The sequence below is a fragment of the Papio anubis genome, chromosome 13 (assembly GCF_008728515.1).
Source record: "Papio anubis isolate 15944 chromosome 13, Panubis1.0, whole genome shotgun sequence".
NCBI lineage: Eukaryota > Metazoa > Chordata > Mammalia > Primates > Cercopithecidae > Papio > Papio anubis.
In genome coordinates this window covers 39,990,770-40,007,796 of record NC_044988.1, presented here as the reverse complement: position 1 = coordinate 40,007,796, position 17,027 = coordinate 39,990,770, and the positions used below count along the sequence as shown (strand labels likewise).

At 35.0% G+C, this 17,027-nt stretch overlaps 1 long non-coding RNA gene across 4 annotated transcripts in view; it reads left to right on the top strand.

Annotated features, from left to right (window-relative positions):
- The window catches only part of LOC110741427, a 92,831-nt gene that overhangs the window by 18,647 nt on the left and 57,157 nt on the right, over positions 1-17,027 (top strand). For 2 of the 4 annotated variants that reach the window (XR_004177872.1, XR_004177873.1), the window contains exons 2-6: positions 2,559-2,704; positions 4,012-4,060; positions 6,199-6,445; positions 10,163-10,285; positions 13,857-14,089. This is a non-coding gene — a long non-coding RNA (uncharacterized LOC110741427). Of the gene's footprint in view, positions 1-2,558; positions 2,705-4,011; positions 4,061-5,485; positions 5,570-6,198; positions 6,446-10,162; positions 10,286-13,856; positions 14,090-17,027 lie in introns of all 4 variants that reach the window. The other 2 variants (XR_004177875.1, XR_004177874.1) reach the window with 2 other exon arrangements.

The window sequence follows — 17,027 nt, the reverse complement described above, 5'->3', positions numbered from 1 at the left end:
GGAGGCCACAGCAGGCAAATCACTTGACGTCAGGAGTTTGAGACCAGTCTGGCCAACATGGTGAAACTCTGTCTCTACCAAAAAATTACAAATGTTATCTGGATGCGGGGTGTGGTAGTGCATGCCTGTAATCCCAGCTACTTGGGAGGCTGAGGCAGGAGAATTGCTTGAACTGGAGAGGTGAAGGTTGTAGTGAGCCAAGATCCTGCCGCTGCACTCCAGCCTGAGCGACAGAGTGAGACTTCATTTCAATAAATAAATAAATAAATAACATAAAAATTAGTTAGAGAGAGAGACAGAGAGTGTGTGTGTGTGTGTGTGCGCGTGTGTGTATGTATGTGTGTTTGTATTGGTATATTTGTACCCATCAAGCTAATCGTAAAATAAAATACTGGCTGGGCATGGTGGCTCACCCTTTTAATCTCAGAACTCTGGGAGGTCGAGGCAGGAGGATTGCTTGAGCCCAGGAGTTCAAGACCAGCCTGGGCAACATGGCAAAACCCTATCTCTACAAAAAATAGAAAAAGTAGCTGGGCATGGTGACATATGCCTATCGTCCCAGCTACTTGGGGGGCTGAGGCAGGAAGGTTGCTTGAGCACAGGCAGTCAAGGCTGCAGTGAGCCAAGATTGCACCACTGCACTCCAGCCTGGTTTGACAGAGTGAGACCCTATCTCTCCTGCCCCACTTCAAAAAGAAATATTTTTTCTAAAAGATTGACACAGTTCATTTTTCATCTGTATAATTGATTATGATCCCCTTTGGTGATTGCCATTCAAACCGATAAATTCTATTTTGATGTTGACAGCAAAGTTTCAGCAACACAAGGAGACTGTCAGTCATCTCTTTCTAGCACTTAGATTGAATTAGAGTACACATATATATGAGTCTCTTTATGTACTGAATATAGATGTCTACAGATCCCATAATATTGAACCCTTGTAATTCATACCTCTGTAGACTATGAAAATATTGTTTATGCATGTACTCTAGAAGGATCCTCAAATCATGTATTGCACAAGAGAGAGCCGTCACCATAGTGAATGACTATCTCAAAATGTAGGCTGTTCTTATGTATACATAACCTAAACTGGAATTGAAAGAATTTAAGCAGCATGGGACTGAATTCAAGGTCAAATGAAAAATTTACTTATGGGACATGTATTAGGAAATCAACAGCATTTTATAAACAACGATTATTTTTTAATCATCATGTCCAACCAATAGCCAAATCCCCTGGCAAGGCAAGCTGGATTACATTATATGGTAGATAGTCAGTTGTCTCAGTTTTGAAGTGTTCCAAATTGAATACATGCAATCATGCCTTAATAGTACCTCATTTCCCAAAAATATGTAGTGCAGTTAGCCATGTACTTTTGTTCTGTCAACTCCCAGTTCTGATGTGTTTGCTCCCAGGGGTGTTCGTTTCTTCAACTGCCTTATCTAATTCTGTTCAGCAACCCCAGGTCAGTAATCATCACCATTCTATCCTCAAAGACTCTTTATTAAGTATCCCTTTTAGTTCCGTCTGACAGGTATCCTTTCATTTTTACACACTTACTCCTTTAAGACTAAGCCAGAAAACAACACATTTCAAATACTTGTGCACTAATAACTAATTGTATTCTTTCCAAAGGCAACAGCCTCCATGTAACCTAGTCTTCTATCACTTTGCTTACATGATGCTACTATTTCCTGATGTACAAGTTATTTCGTTGCTTGTTATTTTGTCCTGACTGGATTGCCTGCTCAGGTGCTCGTTACCTAGAAGTGTTATATTTTTATTTCTTCTGCGTCTGCTTTAACATGTCTTATCTCATCCCACCTACAATTGTTTTTCTCCTCAGTAGTTAAATTCTGCTCATCTTCTTCAGATCTGTCATTTCCTCCAGCAATCTCTGTTGACCTTAACAGCACTGCCACAACTGTAATTTCACCTTTATTTGTGTGATTATTTGATCCATGGCCCTTTCTTCTCACTTGACTGTTTTCTTCAGGAGGGTACAATTTCCTTCTCCCCTCGCTTACGTTGTTTCTCTGTTACATGTCCCGTAATCAGGGTTCAGAAATGTTGATTGAATTAAGAAGTTAGTGAAAACAAATCATGCCAAGCTAATACAGCTGAGAGTTGTTTTTGATGAGTAATGTGTATATTTTTCTAAATAGCATTCTATCTCTTGCACAATTTATAAGGACAAAGAACATGATCAACCACTATGTATACCTTCTATGTGCAGGCACTAACTGTGCTGGGCATTTTACAGATGAATTGTTCTAGTATTTTTCACATTAAAAAAAACCTGATAATATAATTAAAGGGCTTTTCCAAGATCAAGAACTTACTAAGTAGTAGATTTCAACCAAATTGTATCTAGAACCAGAATTGATACTCTTTGTATATACTAAATAGAAGCAAAATATGTTTAATAAAGTGCATACCAAAGTATACTTATTAAAAAAGAAAAGTAACCCTTGTTTGGACTTCTGAGTGGCCCCATTTTGCTCTCTAGTTTGTATAAAGGAGTTAAAACTTAATGTTTTTATAATTATATTTCACAGAACAAAAAATCAGCCTTCAAATCCCACAGTGAGCAGTTTGCAGAATGCTGGGACCCAGTGGTAAAGTGACCTGAGTTCTAAAGTTTGGAGGGCAGGATTCATGAGCCTTCATTCCACCACTTCAAATTGAGGAGCTACAATGTTTTGTAAGTTCACATTTTATGTAACATGATATTTGAAAAAAAAAATTCATATTCTGCCATCAAAGAAACAAAACCCACGGCAGTTTTATAAGTTTGAAAACCAATAAAATAGAGAATAGATGTTGAGTCCTGGAATAATTCCTCCTGAGATAACCCAGCTACAGCTGAAATCAAATGGAAAAACTGAACTCCATCAACGATATGAAAAGAGAGGGTCCCCTTCTCTAAAGAAAGACATTCAAACTGAACAGAAGGCTTCTCAGGCTGCAGAAGAAATGACTCCCAGAAAAGCCTCACTGAAAGGAATCATTATTCCCATGGGAACTCTATATTTAAGATTTCCTTGGCTCAAGAAGCAGCAACAGAGAGAAGTTGAAAGCCTGGTCCTTTCAATTAGAAGCCGTGTAATCTAGGGCAATTTACTTTCTTTCTCTGCATCCAGACTCTCTTAAATATAAAACTGAAAAATCAACTCACAGGATTTAGTAAAGATTAAAATATTTAATGTACATACAAAATGTGATACATTGTTATTGATAAACACTTAATGCAAATTAGGCAATTCATTAAGAACATTAACAAAAAAATTTTAAGCATTTAGTCTCAAAGGAGCCACTTTGTTAGATGTGATGGGAGTTGCAAAGAAACCTGAGTCATGGTCAGGCCATCCAGGTTTGTACAATATATTTGGAGACAGAATTCAGAGAGCAGACTGGAGACTTAGAGACAGAAAGAGAAATATATACAGACTGAAATATTTAATCAATGACCACAGCATTATCCATCAGGAAAAAGATTACTCCTGCTGTTAATGAGAGAAAAACAACTCAACTAATATCTCAAAATGTGACAAAGTATTGTTCTGCCCACAAATTTGTTTTATTTTATTTTTAGGCTGAGGGGAAATGGAACAGCTCTGTTTGTTTTCACTATTAACTCTGTATGTACAGATTGTTTCTATTTTTCCATTGTAAGTACCTTACATTTTATTTCTAAATTTATAGATTTTAAGATGCTTCTTTTATAAAACTTTTCTTACTGTAGTCTCACAAGGCTCCTAGGAAATAGCAGGCAACAACGATTTATATTAGGAAGGAAAAATACAGAGTGATTGTCACGGGGGAAGGCCACACAGTGTAGGGTAGAACAGTTCCAGATTTTCAGAATTTAACCTCATGGTCATTAGTGGAATTTGTGGTATTGTTCTTTCTTCTGAGTTGTTCATCATTGCCCCAGATTTACAATCATAAACCCTCCAACTTTGTTATTAAATGCTTAATTAATTTCACAACCTTTACTTGCCGTTGCAGCAAAATGATGCCCCCTCCCACAATGACAACACTGCTTAATTCACCACAGGTAATGTATAACTTAGAAACTTCGATGTATTACTGCTACACGTAATGGCATTTCAAGCAGGTTGTTTGACACCCTGTACTTGTTTAACTGTCTACATGTACTGTCCATTATAATTAAGACTCAAAGTTTAACTGACACTAAGAAACCACTTAATAGCAAAGCCGAAACTGACTTGCAGTCCCTGGAAACCCGGTATAATCTTTTTATGCTAATCTCCACTTTGCCATATTTTGGATAGTCAGGTTCTCAGATGAAGTCTTATCTCTAGTTGCTTTCCCATGGGGTGAAGGGAATGATACTTGAAACGTCTTTGGATGCTTTAGATTATGTAGAGGGCCTTGTGTATAGTAGTAGTATGGGAGCCAGAGGTGACTGAGAATATATTATAAATTGGGATGAAAAGGCTAGAATGATCTGAAAGTGATGCACTTGAATATTTAAGTTGCTGTAGCTGGACAATACAAAAAAGGACAAAGTTCATTGGTCAGTGCATTATTTCATCATTGATTTTCCCTGCCACTTCCTTTCAGCTCATTGATTTCCATTGCTGATTGAGTCATGTTCATCTGCTGCAAGGAGGTCACCTCATTTCCCTTTTGCTCATTTTTTTCTGCCTACTCGGCACTCCTCTACATGTGTGTGTCACTCCCACTAATCTCAATTGTCTGCTGTCAACAGAGTGAAATACTTTATGCACAATGGGCCGTGAGATTCATGGTGGGTAGTGCAGGCAGACACTGCATAAAACTTAAACAGAACATACTCATGGACTCCATTGTACACTGCAGACATTTTGGAGTTGTTTCCCCTATATCAGATTTAAAGGCATGCAGTGTCTGTGGTCCCCCGTGGTCATAAAGCAATACCCCCTAAGCCTAGCAGAAAGGAATAATGCCCTCATCTCTCTGAATACAGATGTCACAAAATAAGCCCCTCCTCAAGGTCACAATACTCTTTATTTCATGCTACACTATCTAGAGCCCTTTCATTCAGCAGCTATACCAGATCTTGTTTCTATTGAGAAATGTTCAACAGGTGAAAGAAATAGCTGTCTTTTCAAGGAAGATAGCAGTCTGTATCATCTGTTTCAACGATTTGGATTTCATTTACTAGGGAACCCATTTCAAAATCAGTCAAATATGTTCATCAAAGTGTCAGAAGGGTATCAGTATGTCAATTATGTCTTTACATAGAAGGCATACATATCTTAATTTAAGGTGTTCTTTAATCATAGCTCCAATCCTTAGGAAAATAAAACCAATTGGATATCTGTACACCTTTATGTTATTCAAATTCTAAATGCATTAGTGACAAGGCAAGCTGTATTCATTTCTAGCTTAAAATCATAAACATACCCACAAAGAAAACAACAAAACCTTTCAGATCACAGAGCTACTGCTTTTAATGAGATTTTTTTTTTTCCAGGTTTGTTTAACATTGAAGATGATGCCTTTGAATTTTTTATACCACTTGAAGATGTGATTTACTTCATGTTTAGTAATTGGCCATGTGGGTCTCGGTTCTAAAATTTATTATTCAACATTTAACAAGACTAACAGTATTAAATACTAATCAACTTTTAATAAGAATTACAAATGTTATCTCCTTGTTCAAGACAAGAAAAGCAATCACTGTAATCAATCAGGTAGTCTAATCAATTTTCAAAATGAAATTAACCATGCATCATGTTGGGGGAAAAAAACCAAACCTTGAAGAATAGTATTCTATGTCTTTGCTACGAAGAAGATAAGCTTAATTTTAGAAAATGGTAATAGGATATTTAGTTTCCGCATGATCTAATTACTCTGATGAGTTTTTAAAGGGTTACTGAGATTTATTCTTACAAGTCTTTTCACTGACTTGAAGGGGGATTACAAAGAGTCGATAGATATGCATTATGAGATGTGATATCATGTCTGCAATTTTTCTCCATGTTAGTCCATATATAAATTATATCAGAAACTGTATTTTAATCACTCCAGTATTTACCCGCTTCCTAATATGGTATAAGCCATGCGATAGTTTAACATACAGGAACATTTTATTAATATTAAGTACAAGGATTCTTGTATGTAGAAATAATAAGAAAACTATTTAAATTGCTGCCCTAATAAAAATTTTTTTCATATAATTTTTAGGTAAATTTTCTCAAATAATGACATGTTATATAAAGGCAAGTAATCCAACTTATTCATCTAATATGGGATACAGGAATATTCTGTGCCAAGCTACTTGCTGGGTGCGAGGAACACAAATAAGAAACAAATTGACGGCGCTTACAGAACTAAAGACCCAAGGAGGAAATGGTCACGTAAACAATGAGAAACAAGTTGCTAAGTGCAAGGACTTTGCAGGGAATCATACATACCTGACTGGTTAAAAAGAGTAAGTTTCTGTAAATATTTCACAGAGAGGTTAGTCTAAATTGTTAATAAAATACTACTACTAATAAAAGTGACTTCTATTGAATAATTACTAAGTGCTAGCTGCACTCTATACTTTAGATACACTATCTCCTTTCATTCTCCCATGAAATGATTGGACTATTATATTTATTTTAAAGATGAGGAAATTTGAGATTCAGAATGTTTGAGTAACCCGAGCAAAGTCACACAGTTACTAATTTGTGAATATACTATAGTAAACCATGCATTTGACCCTGAAATTTCCTACATGGATCTCCTGGATGCTTAACTGCCTTGCTGAGACAAACGAAAATTGAAAGTTCAAAAGCCCCCATTTAATTTGGCCTTCAATATGAATCACAAGCCCATGTAAAATACCCTAAGACACTGTTTACAATTATTTTCAAATTATTAACATCTACATCTAACAGTGTGATGCATATTTTAAATGATCGAATTTATTGTAAAAAATACAAAGATATTTGGATTTACCATTGACATTAATGTTGCTAACTCTATCTGCGTAACAAATATGCTTTGCTGAAGCTATTAACTTTATATAGATATCTATAAAAAAGGAGATTTAAAAAAGAGAGCAGGCATACTTGACAGCAAATCCAATATTATCTATTAAGAGTACATACTTGACATGACAATACTTGAATAAGAAAAAATAATAATCAGTATCACATGACATGAAGATACCTTTTCAAAATAGCATCTGGCCTTGTTACTGAATAGACTCCTCAAAATCACTGACGCATGCAAACCTAAAACCCTCCAAACTCTGTTAAAATTATTTCCAAATGTTTTCTGATGTTATCATTTTTTACACAAAGAATTATTTTTCAATGATACTATTTTTGACAATATATAGCCATATCCATAAATAACAATTACAGGTAAAGTATTGGTATACAGAGCAGGAAGAATTAATATTTCTACATACGATCTCAATCAACCTCCAAGTCAACCTTGACATCATTATGTCCATTTATTCAGATATGGAATGTTAGATGGCAGAGGTTAATGAATAGGCCAGAGTCTTGTTATACAGCCATTTGTCAGGGGAGCCAGGATCTATATGTAAAATGTATGACTCTGAACTCCATACATTATTTTTCACAATATATTGTTTACTAAGCTTATTTTTTGTAAATTAACTAGATCACTTGGGGTTGTTTACAACACAAAATTAAGCATTAAAACTTACATAATATAATTCAGACTCTAGGGGTCTCAACAAATATATGACACACACATGTATTTTACAAATTGTTCTCCTTCATTGTCTATAATCTTCAAATTTCTGCTCTCAATATCAGGCACCAAACTTACCAAATATATTGTAAATGCCTAGCAGGCATGTTCCTGGCCTAAGTATGTGCCTAACATCCACAGTGGAGGTATCTGCAGCTTTGGTGGACAGCTCCATACACAGCAGGAATCATTCCCTCTTAGATGACTAATACCTCTCTCTCTCTCTCTCTCTCTCTCACCTGGTTTATTGCTGTTAACATTAACACATATTCAGATCTCCCCTGCCCTTATCATTTTCCTTCTATCTTTACACACTAGCCTTTTCACAAATATATGTAAGCCCCGATCTATACATGCTACTCCAAGTAATGAGTCAAGAGTGTTGTACTACAGGAACAAAGCCCTCAACCTCATTATGTTTACATTTTCATGGTGGAGACAGAACACTGCATTTAAAAGTCCCTGAAGCAATACAAGTTTAGGCTGCAAGAAAGACAACAATCAAGAAAACCTTTGAAAATTTAACCCAATAAACTGTGTTAATGACAATAGTGTTAATCGAGCTGGGAGACTAAAGGGCAAGATCAGTTTGGTATAATTCTGCAGTGGCCTTGTTAAATTAGAGAGACCTATTACATGCAAGTAGAAAAACTGTAATATATAAATTTTGTGCTCAGGGGAAAGGCCTGACCCTGAGATATAAACTGAGGAATTGTCTGCCTATAGATGGAATGTAAAGCCATGAGACAGGTGTGATAACAAAGGGAGAGAAGATAAATAACAAAAATATATGGGTTAAGGAAAATGGTTAGGGTTATTTGAATCTTTAGATAAAGGTTATAAACAAAGGAGGAGTAACCATAAAGAGAGACTCAGAACTGTGGGATATGAATACAGTTAGGAGAGTAATGTGCTGCAAATCGAGTACAGAAAGTGCCCGAAAAAAGTAGGCATGGGCAATCATGCCCTATGCAACTAAGAAGTTTAAATAAGGACAAATATCAATATTGGATTTCATATGAAGTGTTAGTGACCGTGACACAGATAGTATCAGTGAAGTGAGGAGGACAAGTCTCACTGAATAAAGCAAAAAGGGACAATATAATAAAAAAGGAAAAAAATCATTGACAGGGAAAAAATAATGTAAAATATATTTCAGACCCATAAAAGATTGGCCAACACCAAAAGCAGATAGAAAAGGCAAATAAAGAAACTAGAGTATTTAAAAAGGAAAACAGACAAAAGATATTTTAAATAAAATAGTCATAAAATAACATGGGTATGGAACATAGAATCTCTCATGCACTGCACTAGTGTTTACAATGTAAAGTAGTAGTCATTTTGGAGAGAAATCTGGCAGTACTTAAAATTCCTACATGTGCTGCCAAAGCAAGCAGAGTACTTATAATTCGTATGCATGTGTATGTGTGCCGATAGATGTGCTTTAGTAAGTTGGTTAACTGATTCGTTGGCTAGTTAGTTGTAAAGACTTTTCCCTGAGTAAACCTCCAGAATAGAGTAGAACAATTCTCATGCAGGCTCAAAAACGAAGGCATATGAAGTTCCAGTTCTCAGCATTGTTTTTGTTTATGAGGACATCTCTGGATCTATATGTGCATAATTGGGGAACACGGATAACATGTAATAGAAAAAAGAAACACTGCAGTTTCAAGTAACAATTTCAATTAAAGCTTGGATATATAACAGCAATATGGATAAATGTTAATGACGTACATAGAAAATTTGAGAAACACAGTGTGGTCTATAAAACATACTGCATGTATGGACTAAAACTGCATGCACAATTAATGACTCCAAGTTTTATGTAAATACATTCAAATTACATTTTAATCACAAGTGGTTGCTAAAGAGGTGTGGGTGAAAGGTGATGAGGAAGAAGCAGAAGAAATACAAGAAAGGACCTTTGTAAGGATCAGTGCTGATGGTGTGTCACAAACTGGTCAATAAGATTAACACAACCTTCTGCATTTGCATTCCAAAAACAGATAAAATGGGAGTTTGGACAAGCAGATATAGAAGAAATAATAACTCTTTAAAAATATTTTGTAGTAAAGAGGAAAAAGAAATGATGAGGTGGATAAAGGCAGTTGGAAGTCAAAAGAGATTTTTTCAGGCAGAAGATTTGTTTGCATATTTGAATACAGAAGAACATTAAAGAGATGGAGGAGAGAGGACAACAGAGAGGAAGAAATGTTCTTGAAGGGATTGAGGGAGCTTTGGTCAACAGCAGAATTTGATAAAACAAGATTCGGTTTAAAACTGGAGGGGTTGGCATAAGATAGGGATAAGGACATTTCTCCATGGCAACAAGAAGAAAAGAGAAGATTGTGAGTACTGATGCAGATAAGAAATAGAAAAAGAATTGGGAGGATAAAATAGCTGTCTTCTGTTTGCTTCTATTTTCTTAATAAAAAAGAATCATTCCATGAGTTGAGAATAACAAGTGGAAAATGAAGGCTGCAGGACTACAAGATGAAGAGACGCGAAACTGAAGAGAAAATGTGAGAGCATAAGAAGTAAAATTTCCAAGGGAAATTTGGTAGGATTGTTCTTTTTTAATTTTTATTTTAAAAAATATTCCTATAGGCACTTTTCCCTGTTTCAGTATAGATTAGAGCTAAGTAGAGGCTGAGTTGCACTAGACCTGGGTTTTTCCAGATGAATGTGTAGACATATTCAGTACTTGTATTACTGTGTCTCTTAGCAGAAGTAAACATATTTGACCACAAACTTCTTTTCTGAAATCTGTTCCCTTGGCTTTGAGCACATAACATTCATCTTCAGTGTTCCTTCCAGGCTCCTCCCACTCTATCCAAATATTCAGTGTTGGGATTCCTCAGGATTTAATCTAAGATATTCTTCTCACTGTTAACATTTTCTGTAGTCTATATATACTCCCCAGATATCAGGTATCATCCATCTATGTGTAATGTTCCCTAGTTTGACACCTCTAATCCAGATTTTTTTTGAGTCCCAAATCTCAAACCCAATTACCTACCCTACCTCTGCGTTTGGATGTATACTAGGGTCCTGAAACTCAACATGACCAGGCCGAATCCATCTTTCCACCAAAAATGAGCTGTCTCTCAAGCATTTTTGTCTCATTAAATGTTCCTACCATCTGTCCTGAGAAAAAATTAGAAACTTGAGACTCATCTTTAATTCCTACCTCTTTCTAAATTCCACATTTAATCAATCAAGTCTTATCTATTCTTCCTTCTAAGTATTTATTTAGTAGTTTTCATTTGTCCTGAATATTAGAATAGTATGGAGAGGTTAACAAAATACATACTTGTCTGAGTGCCATCTCCAGAGATCCTGATTCAGTTAGGCTGGTGTAAATCCCAGACACTGAATTAATTAATAATATTAATTTTAAAACTCTAAGAAGTGTTGATATTATCGAAAATCACTGCTCTAATTCACTCATTTCTTTCTATCCTATCTTTTCATATCTTAATACAAACTAATACAAAGGTTAACAGTATTGTAAACAGTGAACAGTACTGTAAACAGTGAAACAGTATTGTAACAGTATTGTAAACAGTGAATATAATTAGATCATTGCAATAACATCTTAAGAAGTTTCATCATTCCTGTTCTCACTTCTTTTCTCTTCATCACAGCAGGAAGGCTTTCTTTCTTTTGTAATGCATATCTAAGTATGTAATGCCTATGCTTGATGCCTGTTAGTTACCTCCTGCTACACAAAGGTTAATGATTTCAACTTTATACACGGGTTGAAACAGGTATACTTTATTTTTTCCTGTCTTGTGCAAAGATTTGTGCATGTCAGTCCTTCAATCTGGATTGCTGGTGCCCCCTCTTCAGGTTTCTTTGCCTTACTAACTGCCTAGACAAAGTTGTCTCTCCTGTTTTATATATCCTTACTACACTCTCTCCTTGTCCTGTACATTGCACAGCACTCATCACACAGAATCTACTTGTCTTGCGGATAGTGATATTAGCAAACAGTTATTGAGCACTTATAATGTGCCAAGCACGATGCTGAGTGCTTCAAAAACATAATCTCCTGTTAATACAAAATAATGCTATAAAAGATGTACTGTAAATATTTCCATTTTAAAAATGAGTAAACTGAGGTCCAAAAAGATTAACCATTTTCCCCAAGATTTTATGGTGAGTAAATTGTAGATTATAACTTAAACTCAGGACATTTTATTTCAGAGCACACCTTCATCAGCCCTAAACTGAAGTGCCCAATTATCCATATTTTAAATTAACATTTTTTTAGTCAAAAGCTTTATTGAGGTATAATTGACATGCAAAAGAAAGGCACATATTTAATGTATACAATTAGATGAAATTAGAATTTCATTCCCTCATGAAACCATCACTAAAATTAAGATGATAAACATATCCATCACCTCCTCCAAAAGTTTCCATCTCTTTGATTTCATTTTTGTTTTTGTTTTATGGCAAGAAAACTTAACATAAGATCTACCCTCTTAAATTTTTTAGGTCCGCGATACACTATTGTTAACTATAGGCACTATGTTGTACAGCAGATGTCCAGAATGTATTAATCTGGCATAACTGAAACTTCATATTGATTGAACAATTCCTATTTCTCTCTTTACCCAGACTCTGGCAACCACCATTCTACTCTTTGCTTCCACGAGTTTGACTATTTTAGATATCTCATATACATGGAATCGTGCAATATTTGTACTTCTCTGATCGGTTTCTTTTACTTTGTGTAGTATCCTCCAGGTTCAACCATGTTGTCACAGAAAGCAGGATTTTCTTCTTTTATAAGGCTGAATAATATTCCATTGGATGTATATACCACATTTTTTTTTTTTTTTTTTTTTTTTGGTCACCCAGGCTGGAGTGCAATGGCAAGATCTCGGCTCACTGCAAGCTCCGCCTCCTAGGTTCAAGCGATTCTCCTGCCTCAGCCTCCCTAGTCTCTGGGATTAGAGGTGCCCGCCACCACACCTAGCTAATTTTTTGTATGTTTAGTAGAAACGGGGTTTCGCCATGTTGGGCAGGCTCGTCTCAAACTCCTGACATCAGGTGATCCACCCACCTCAGCCATATCACATTTCTCTATCCATTTATCCATTCATGGACATTAGGTTTTTTGCACATATTGGCTATTATAAATAATGCTGCAATGACCATGGGAGTACAGATAACTCTTCAGGATCCTGATTTTAATTATTTTTTATATATACCCAGAAATAGGGTTGTTGGGTCATATGGTAGTACCATGTTTAATTTTTTGAGGAATCTCTATAATGTTTTCTGGATGATTGCCTCATTTTGCATTCCCACCAAAAATGTACATGAGTTCCAGTTTTGCCACATCCTTGCAAACACTTATCTTTTACTTGTTTGTTTTTTGATAATAGCCATCTTAACAGGTGTGTGGTCATATCTCATTATAGTTTTTATATGCATTTCTCTGAAAATGAGTGACATTCAGCACTTTTTTGTATACCTTGTTAGCCATTTGTATGTCTTCTTCAAAGAAATTTCTATTCAAGTGCTTTGCCCATTTCTTTAAATTGGGTTCTTTGTTTTTGTTTTGTTTTGTTTCTGTTATTGAGTTGTAGGAGTTCTTTACGGTTTTTGGAAATTAATCCCTTGTCCAGATATATGGTTTGCAAATAGTTTCTCTTATCCCATAAGTTGACTTTTTATTCTCTGATTTTCTTAGCTGTGCAGAAGGTTTTTTTAGTTTAATGTGTTTTCACTTGTCCATTTTGCTTTTACTACCTGTGCTTTTGGGGTCATAGGCAAGAAATCATTGCCAAACAAAACACCATAAAATTATTGATGTGATTTTTGGAATTTTGTTAAATACTGTTTTTCATAGAAACTTTATATGTTAATCAGTAAAGTCAAAAGTAAAAGTCTAATGATCCTAGTTTATCATCAATAATTAACAAAATTACTTGCATTAAATATCACTGGGCCATAGAACACATTGCATACTAAACCAAATTAATATCAGCCATAATCCTAAATAAATGTATCTGTACTGTTGCTTTCGGTACAGTTATCCTATGTTTACAAAAATTTCTAAGATAAAAATGCTGAATATCATAAGTGTATTGTTGTCTTTACTTTCTCTTATGAAGCTATGCCAACTTCAAAGCACAATCAGCAATTGAGCAGTAATGGGTCTGCCCAAGAAAGCCCAGTTATAATGCAGATGTTAAGTGTGCACTATTACCAGATTGAGTTAAAGCAACAGCTTCTAGAGATCTGACTATGTGAGCACCACCACCTACCAAAAATATCTGTACATTTTATTATTTGGGAAGTATGATAAGTGCCTTGGATACTTTGCCTCATTTTATACAATATTAAGGTAAGTACCATTATAATAATCCATATCTTACAGTTATAGATAGCAAGTAAATACTGAATAACTTATTCAAAATCACACAGCTAGCAACTAGCAGAGCTACAGCCAAAATCCAGAGCTCCTGACTTAAAACGTCATGCTTATGTTGACCATGTCATACATACTTCACATGAGCTCTGGATGGTTTGGTGAACAGATGGGGAAAGACAGTCTTTATTGAAGATATTGGGAGTGTGTGGAATTTATAAATACTTGAAAGTGAATGGCAACAGAGTGAAACTTTTTCAGTGTAAAGATTAAGAATACAGAAGTTGGCTAGAAATCGGTTTCCTGCAGAGCTTAAAGGTAGATCTAAATTCAACTGACATTTTCATATGCTCTCTGGTAGAGTTATGTTTTATGTATATATTCTATCTCTGCAAGAAATATCTGGCCTAATTAAGGTCAGGGGTCATTTGTTTCCCTTTGCATCCTACTATGTAGCTACTCGATTTACACTCTTGCTACAGGAGGTCAGAGAAATTAGTTCATGTCATGCCCTAGATGTAGAAGCTATGAGAAAAGATGAATGTCAGATATGCATGCTTTGCTGGAATAAGAATCATGGAAGAATTCAATGAGCAATGGTGTAGGCAGCTTTTATATATAGAAAATCCATTCCCATGCTTTTAATTAAAACTTAACTGGACAGCGGTGTACTGATTCTGATGCTTTATTATCATGAGTTCTAGGACATACAGTCCTAAATATCTTCATTGATTTTTTTAAGAGTCCTGATTTTCCTTAGTTTGCCTGCACCTGCACCTCATATAATGAATTTTGTTTTCATGGCTGAATTTGCCATTGTTTTCTCCCTCCATACAATTAAGCACAGAAGTTGATAAATAAGAATTAATGAGGTATTTTTAAAGTAGCTTTATATATTTTGTGGAATAAATAGTCCGAGAAACAATGTTCAGAACAAACAGAGAAATACAATATTGTTGTGATTCTACTGAAATTTTCAAAGTTCATTTCATCAGCTCACTTCAATATGCCTTCATTTTAGTCACCTTCCATTATCCTGAATTTTGAAAGGATGACTGTCATGATTCTTGATTAGTATATGTTGAGGAAGGTATATACGTTTAGTAATAATAAAGGCACATTACTATTGAAGCCTTGTTACCCTCTGTTTCCTGAAGTGTGTCTGCTTTTCCAAATATACCTCAAAGTACCATTTAAACATTCAGAGGACTGTTCTTACAATGTAATGATTAACACCTACTCATGTTCTGTCATCACTTTCAAAATGGAAACCAACTCACTTGAGATTGATAAGTATGTGAGCAGAGATTATGATTAAGTTTTAGCCACATAAAGCATCATGCTGCATTGATATAGTTAAATACTTTTTAATATATTCTTATGAAAAATAATATCTAAGAAACTTCTAGACCATAATAGAAAAAAGACTTTATATGGTAATGGATTCATTTGCCTTGCAACTACTATTTTAAAATTCTACACTTTCTTTACATGTCAATGCTATTTCTTTTGAGGAGTACTACAACCTTTGGTCAGCTAGCTTGTTCACATTTTCACAGAATTAATTTGTTATTGGTTTATACTTCCCTCCAGCAGGAAATGTACCTGTTATTATAATATCATGAAAATTGTACATCCAGTATCTAATTAACTTGAAGAAAATTTTAGGCAGCACTTTTTTGAGCAACATTTTTCATAGGCAGGGCTATTAAACATTTTAATATCTGTTCTCAACTTATTCAGAACATGGGCAAAATAATCACCCACTTTGATTTATAGGAATTTGCTTTCAGAACAGGAACTTCATCCAAGACATTGGTTTCCAAATGCATTTCCAATTCTTATTTAGTAGGAGGAACAGAAGACCCCATACCTTATCAGCAATAAATTACTCTCCTGTTAAACTTGCTGCTAAACAAGGAGCTACAGTCCTATTAAAATCCAATTAAACATGCATCGCATTTGATAGATATAATTAGAACAAGTGTAGAAGGTAAATGGCTCCAAGGGCTGTAGCTGAAAGAGCTCTAAGATCAGTGTTAAAAGGGAAAATAATAGACAATATGTTGCGGATTTTTTTCCTCCAGTGATGCCTTCTTTATTGTTGTGATTTTATTTATTACCTTTTAGCTACTTGTTATAGTTTCTCTAACTTACTGGTAAAGGATTGTTTTGCTTTCACATTTGCTTCCACTAATAAGGATATTGTGTCTCCTTTCATGGGGTAAACTAGACATTTTGGTAATAAAATAGTGGATTTTGCAATAATACCCTAAAAATTGTAGCACTTAAAATATTTTTAAATCACTTTTTCAGGTTTTTAATATGCATTCCTCATTGCATCTTACAACTTATGTATGAATCTTTCTAATTGTCTTTCTTACAAGGATGTAATTATTAGGAATTGCCAACCTAGACACTGCAAGATGTCATTGGCATCCTTATATCCTCATCCATTCTCCCACAGTAGCTGTAACAATATCTTTGCTGAATCCGTCTCAGTATTTCTTAAAAATAACGTGTGCTCTTTGTACCCTGCTTTTGCTAATCAAAATATAGGAGTATTTTTGGACTTTCATGTAACTATTCAAAAAAATCTCCCTTTATATCAGGGTTAAAATGAACTATTCTAAGCAGAACTGTGTCCAATGCACAATATATTTTGGTAAAGGATGACAGTTACTGTAAATGTAACCAGGTAGAGCATAAATAGAGTATTAAACACAGGTTTACTTGCACTGACTTGATAATGTTAAAATTGAATATTCAGAAAATGAATATTATACTGTGAAACATCAGGGACAAATCAAGGAGGACGATGCTTAAACGTTTTCATGTGTCCCTTCTCATTTGTTAAGTGTCAGCTCATTTTTACCTATTAAGTTTTATAACACCAAAACAATCTTTCTTAAAT